General features: G+C 40.9%; 1 protein-coding gene across 1 annotated transcript in view; it reads left to right on the plus strand.

The window, feature by feature from the left end:
* The window catches only part of LOC109931595 (gamma-interferon-inducible lysosomal thiol reductase-like), a gene marked incomplete at its 3' end in the record, with an annotated part of 29,642 nt that overhangs the window by 20,213 nt on the left and 2,028 nt on the right, over nt 1-7,401 (plus strand). The window lies entirely within an intron of this gene.

Genomic DNA, 7,401 nt, shown 5'->3' on the forward strand with positions numbered 1-7,401 from the left:
CAATCATTTGAATCCTAATCATTAAATACAACACTGCAGTGTCTATTTTTCAGGCATTAACTGGTCTACCAAGTCCCAGTGCAGTGGGCAGGAAGCACATTTACCTTTCATCAGAGGCATCACATCTGAAATCTGCATTGTTCTTTGTCTATTCAAATCAGGGGCCTGTGTTTAGGCAGCAACCCATCACAGAAATCCAGGTGTTGGGGTTGCTGTGGCCTTCAAGGTAAATGCAATACATGGTCCATTAGAGCTGTCAATTAGGAATGAGGTGAGGCGAATAATGCTTTAGCAACAAAAACAGAAATTGCTGGAAAAGGTCACCAGGTCTGACAGCATCTTTGGAGAGGAATCAGAGTTAACATTTCGGGTCCACTCTGAGAAAGAGTCACTGGATCTCGCTACACAGATGTTGCCAGACCTGCTGAGCTTTTCCAGCAATTTCTGCTTTTGTTTCTGATTTCCAGCATCTGCAGTTCTTTCAGTTTTTAATGTATTGGCACTGTGGGTACAAACATTAGGGCAACATGTGTTGGATTAGTTCTTCATGTTCAGGTGTTGAGCAAGACCTGCTGCCAAGTTCCTCTTAGCCCCACAGAAAGCTTTCCACTCTTGATGGTTCCTTCAGATCTTTTTTTTCCCAGCCTTTGTCTCCCTTTTCTTTATGGCTCCACATTCAGCTCATAGGAAATTGAAGGGGAGGAAGCTGAGACCTTATAAAACAGTGCAAAGAGTGGAGAAAATTGTCTGAGTAACATTACAAGAAGGTCATGAGTTGATTGGTTATGAAGCAGCTGCTATTGGGGACTATGTTTCAACTTTTGGCAAAGATCTGTAGCTCAGGTTGTGGATGAGGTTGATGACTTGCTCGCTGAGCTGGCTTGTTTTTGTTCAGATGTTTTGTTACCATGGTAGGTGACATCATCAGTGGAGCCTCCGACGAAGCGTGTTATCCTACTCCGTTTGGAATTTATGCTGTTTAGTCCATTATGGTAAGTTGTGTCATTTCCGGTTTTGATCTGTATGGGATCAAACATTATTAAACCGACAACAACAGGAGGACATAGTATGCCCTAACACATTGGCCACACTACCGTACATCAAGAACATATTGGAACTGACAACAAGACTCCTAAGACCACTAGGAATCATGGTAGCACACAAACCCACTCTACGACAAACACTCACAAGGATTAAAGATCCCATTCCCACAACATGCAGAACCAATGTGGTTCACAAAATACCATGCAACGACTGCCACAAACATTACATCGGACAGACTGGAAGGAAACTAACATCAGAATACATGAACATCAGCTAGCAGCAAAATGGCACAATGAACTCTCCTTAATATCGGTATACTCAGGCAATGAAGGCCATCAGTTTAACTGGGACAAAGTAACCATAGTAACCCAAGCCAAACATAGACATGCACGGGAATTCCTAGATGCATGATTCTCCACCCATGCTTCAATCAACAAACGTATAGAATTGGACCCCATATATAAACCCATACAGATCAAAACCGGAAATGACGCTACTCACCATAACAGACCGGACAGTATAAATTCCAAGCGGAGTAGAATAACATCGCTTCATTGGAGGATTCACTGATGATGTCACCTAGCATGGTGACAAAACGTCTGAACAAGAACAAGCCAGCTTGATGAGCAAGTCAACAACTTCACTATGTTTCAACTCCAATGACTTTGAAAATGTAAATTTCAAAACTAGCACAGGGAGAAAGAAAACATAGGCACTGGAGTAGAAGATAATTTGTGAGTAAGGATGAAGAATTTCTACTGCATACTATTTTCCAGTTTTTAGTTAGTAACACAAGAGTAAGTTAATGTAACTGTTACAACATGGAGATAGATAGCTGAATGAAATCAGCCTTTCTACCTCTGTATTTGCAACACAGTAAAATTAAATCCTTCAAAGACCCTTAATAGTTACTCGAATGGTTCCTATTTAGATTTTTGAATAATTCACCCCAGACGTCGCAAATTATCAAATCCAAACACCAGTTTTGTATCATAAACAAAAGACTTAAGAATTTAAGAAAGACCCACGAAGGTGGTTTGCATTGTGGACAGTGCGGAGGGCTGTTCTACGTTACAAAGGGACATTGATAGGATGCAGAGCTGGGCTGAGAAGTGGCAGATGGAGTTGAGCCCTGAAAAGTGTGAGGTGATTCATTTTGGAAAGAAAATCTTGAAAGCAGAATACAGGGTTAACGGAAAGATTCTTGGCAGTGTGGAGGAGCAGAGGGATCTCGGGGTTCTTGTCCACAGTTCCCTGAAAGCAGCCACCCTGGTGGATAGAATTGTTAAGAAGGTGTATGGTGTGTTAGCTTTCATTAATAGAGGGATTGAGTTCAAGAGCCATGAAGTTATGCTCCAACCATACAAAAGCCTGGTTCGGCCATATCTGGAGTATTGTGTCCAGTTCTGGTCGCCTCATTACAGGAAAGATGTGGAAACGTTGGAAAAGGTGCAGAGGAGATTTACCAGGATGTTGCCTGGAATGGAGGGAAGGTCTTACGAGGAAAGGTTGAAAGAACTAGGGGCTTTCTCTTTAGAACGACGAAGGATGAGAAGTGACTTGATAGATGTGTACAAGTGATCAGAGGTATAGATAGAGTAGACAGCCGGAGACTTTTTCCTAGGGTGGAGGTAACTATTATGAGGGGGAATAGTTTTAAAGTGAGTGGAGGTAGATATAGGGGAGACGTCAGAGGTAGGTTCTTTACTCAGAGAGTGGTCGGGGCTTGGAATGCATTTCTGGAGAGGGTAGTGGAGTCGGCCTCATTAGGGGCTTTTAAGCGGCTATTAGATAGGCATATGGATTACAGTATAAGGTAGGGGTGGAGGTTAGATAGACCTTAGGTAAAAGTTCGGCACAACATTGTGGGCCGAAGGGCCTGTACTGTGCTGTACTGTTCTATGTTCTATGTTCTTAAATAGACAAAAAGCAGAGAAAAAATAAACAGCAAGTTATTCTAATTAATGATTATGCTTTAAATTAGAAGTGTTTGTCTGCAGCCCCTGTTCACATAATATTCAAACAGACAGACATGCACAATTCATCGATAAATAAAAGAAAATATCAAAACTGGCTCGATTACTTGAATGTTTTTCACGATATGTTGTTTCACAGGCACAGATGTAGACTTTTTGGTTGCTTTTCTGGAAATGTCAGTCAGGCCTTTCCCATGGTAGAAGAGTCTAAAACTAGAGGGCATAGGCTTAAGGTGAGAGGGGAGAGATACAAAAGGAACTAAAGGGGCAATTGTTTTCACACAGAGGGTGGTGAGCGTCTGGAATGGGCTTCCAGAGGTAGTGGTAGAGACAAGTACAATTTTGCCATTTAAGAAACATTTGGACAGCTACATGGATGGCAAAGGCAGGCAAATGGGAGCAGGAAAGCTGATGTTTCAGGTCTGGATCTCTGATGCTGCTTGGCCTTCTGTGTTCATCCAGCTCTACACCTTGTTATCTCAGATTCTCCAGCATCGGCAGTTCCTACTATCTCCACATTCGAACAGAGCCAGGTCTGAGTTCTTCCTTATGGACAGTATACTAATGCTGTTGGGGAGAGTTTAAGCTAACGAAGCAGAGTTATAGGAACCAGGAGAGAAGCTTGGAGAGTAATAGCAAGGTGCACAAAGTGCTGGCAGAAGCAAATAGAACTAGAATGGTGAAAAGCACAGTAATGAAATCTAAATCAGGGATATGCATGTGAATGCATGGGTACAATTAATAAGATTGGGAAGCAACAGACCCTGATTGCCTAAAGAGGTTATGATATTTTGGCAATAAGGAGACCTTGCTCAAGGAAGGGTGTTAAGTATTCTTTGGGACGAAGTGTTCATAAAATAGGAAAGGAATAAAAGGAGGAGAGGTAGCATTTTGGTTAAGGAAAGTGTTGCAGTACTGGAGAAAGAGGATATCGCAGAGGTTTCAAAGCCAGAATTGATTTAGCTAGAACCAAGGAATAAGTCATTGCTTGATGTAATGTATAAATCACCAACTTTTGGAAAGGATGTAGAGAAATGGCCTGCAAGAAATTAATAGATGTATAAATATCACAGTGCAGTTATAATGGGGAGCTTTAATTACCTAAATATTGAATGGAATCCTGGTAGAATAATGGATAATGAGGGATAAGTATTGCTAGGTTATGTTCAAGAGGATTTCCTACAGCAATATGTGTCCAGTCCAACAAGAAAGGAGGCACTGCTAGATCTAGCTCTTTGGAATGAAGTGGCAGTACAGATCAAATGTCAATGGGGGAATATTTAGGAGTCAGTGATTGTTGCATTGCAATAGTTAGGATGATGGTGAAAAATGACAATGAACAATGCACAGTAAGAATAGTCAACTGGCAGAGAGCAGATGTCAATCGTGCAAGGATGGAACTGGGCCAAAGAGACTAGAATCAAAGGTTGGTGGGAAAACCAGTAGCTGAACAGTAGGCTATATTCAAAGAGCAAATGGTTCACAGACAGTCAAGGTATATTCCCTCAAATATAAAGTAGAACAAAGAAATTCAGACCTTCCTGGATGACAAAAGAGATAGAAGTTAAGATAAAGAAGGAAAGGTATGGTTATGACAGGTGACACTTTGTAAATATAATTGAGAACCAAGTTGAATACAGAACGTTCAAAAGGGAGGTAAAAAAAGCAAATAAGAAAAGCAAAGATGGATTCTGAAAAAAAATGTTTGACAGGTAATGTAAATTAAAATCCCAAAAGTTTCTATAAGCACATCAATAATAAAAGAGTGGCAAAAGTAAGGAGAAGACCAATTAAGTACTTACAAATTGAGGCAAGAGGCATGGCTGAGGTTTTAAATGAAAACTTTGCCTTTGTTTTTATCTACAAGGCAAATGTTACTCAGGCCATGGTGACAGAGGAGGAAACTTGGTCCTGGAGGTGTTTAAAATTGATAAGCTATCAGAACTTAAAGTTGATAATGGATTGGGACTAGATGAGCTGCATTCAAAGATATTGAAAGAAGTGTCAGAGGAAATTGCAGGGGCATTGCATTAATCTTTCAATTGTCCCTGGGTTTAGAGATGGTGCCGGAGGATTGAAAAATTACAAAGATCATACCTTTGCCTGAAAAATGTGTAAAGATTGACCTGTAATTACTGGGCCTGTCAGTTTAACTTCGGTGACAGGGAAACTTTCAGAAACAGTTACTCAGGATATACTTAATAGTCACATTAAAAATGATGGGTTACCTCACAGGAGCCAGCAAGGGTTTGTTAAGGGAAAATCTTATCTAATTAATTTACAGAAGCTTTTTGCAAGAGATACCAAAGCGGGTTGATGAGGGGAAAGTTGTTGATTTGGTGTACATGGATATCCAAAAGATGTCTCATACTGTACCACACAGCAAACTTTTAAGGGAAGTGGTAGGTCATGGAAGAAAAGGGACAGTGGCAACATGGATACAAATTGGCTAAGTGATAGGGAACAGGGAGCAATGATTAATGGGTATTTTTTGGTTGGAGGAAGGTTTGTAACAGAGTTCCCATGGAATAGGTCTTGGGATCATTGCTTTCCCTGATATACATAAATTATCCATAATGAAAGGGACCATTTCAAAGTTTGTGGATGACACAAAGACTGGAGGAGTTGTAAATTTGAGGGAGACAATATAGAACTTCACTTAGACATTGACAATTTGGTAGAGTGGGTGGATACGTGATATTTGAAGTTCAATGTGGAAATGTGTTAAATGTACATTATTTCGAAGGAACATGGACAGACTGTATAAACTAAATGGTATTCTAAAACATGTTCAGGAGCAGAGAGACTGGGTTGTATATGTGCATTAGTTATTAAAGATGGCAGGATAGGTTGAATGAGCTGTTAATAAAACATCAAGTATTTTAAGCTTCATGAAGAGGGCCATAAAGTACATGGGCAGTTTATGCTGAATCTGCATAGAACACTGGTTAGCCCTCAGCTGGAGTATTGTGTACAGCTCTGTGCAGCAATGCTTAAAGACTGATGTGAATGCATTGGAAATAGTGCAGAAGAGGTTCACATAATGGTTTATGGATGAGAAACCATGGTTATGATGATAGATTGGAAAAATTGGGACTGTTATCCTTGAAGAGACAAAGGTTGAGGGGAGATTTCATAAAAGTTTTCAAAATCATGAGGGATCTGGACAGAGTAGATATGGAGAAACTGTTTCTGCTCTTAAAAGGATCCAGAACCAGTAGGCACAGTTTTAAAATGTTTTGTAAAATGAGCAAATGTGAGGCGAGATTTTCACACATTGAGTAGGGGTATGGAATGTACTGCTTAGAAATGTGGTGGAGGCAGGTTCAAATTGAACCATTCAAGGGGCCATTGGATGATGATTTGAAGAAGGACAAATTTCAGGCTCTTGGGGAAAGGTAGGTGCTTGGCCCTAAGTCAAACACTCAGAAGGCTGGTGCAGACATGATGAGACAAGTGGCTTTCCTCTGCAACATAACACTTCCATAGTTTTGTGAATTTTCATTCTGAGATTCATAGATTAATATTAATCAAAGTTATTAAAGGACATTGGAAAATTGCAAATTAGGTTGCAGCTCAGCCCGTCAGGTTGTGTTGCATAAAGCAACATTTGCACCACACAAATGCGAGGCATTGACCATCTGCAATGAAAGAGAACCAAACCATTTCTTCTTGATATTCAATGATGTTACCAACAATGAATCCCTCACTACCAGCATCCTGGGAGTTACCACTGACCAAAAACTCAACTGGACTACCCACATAAATACTGTAGTTACAGGAATCCTGTAGTGCATAGTTCACCTCCTAGCTCCTCAAAGCCTGTTCACTATCTCCAAGGCATAAGTCAGGAGTGTGACAGAATACTCCCCACTTGCCTAGATGAGTGCAGCTCCAACAACACTCAAGAAGCTTGACACCATCCAGGACAAAGAAGCCCGCTTGATTGGCACCACATCCACAAACATCCACTCCCTCCACCACTGACGCTCAGTAGCAGCAGTGTGTACTATCTACAAGATGCACTGCAGAAATTCACTAAAGATCCTCAGACAGCACTTTCCAAACCCACAACCTCTACCATCCAGTAGGACAAGGAACACCAACACCTGCATGTTTCCTTCCAAACCACTCACCATCCTGACTTGGAAATATATCGCCATTCTGTCAGTGTTACTGGGTCAAAGTTTTGGAATTCTCCCTACAGGCATTATGCAGCCAATAGCACATGGACTGCAGTGGTTCAGGAAGGCAGCTCACCAACATCTTCTCAAAAGCAATTAGGGATAGGCAGTAAATGCTGGCCTAGCCACCAATGCCCACTTCCTGTGAAAGAATAGGTAAAAACACTAGTATACAGAATTGAGATAACAAGGTGTGG

Source organism: Rhincodon typus, chromosome 29 (genome assembly GCF_021869965.1).
Source record: "Rhincodon typus isolate 14 chromosome 29, sRhiTyp1.1, whole genome shotgun sequence".
Lineage (NCBI taxonomy): Eukaryota > Metazoa > Chordata > Chondrichthyes > Orectolobiformes > Rhincodontidae > Rhincodon > Rhincodon typus.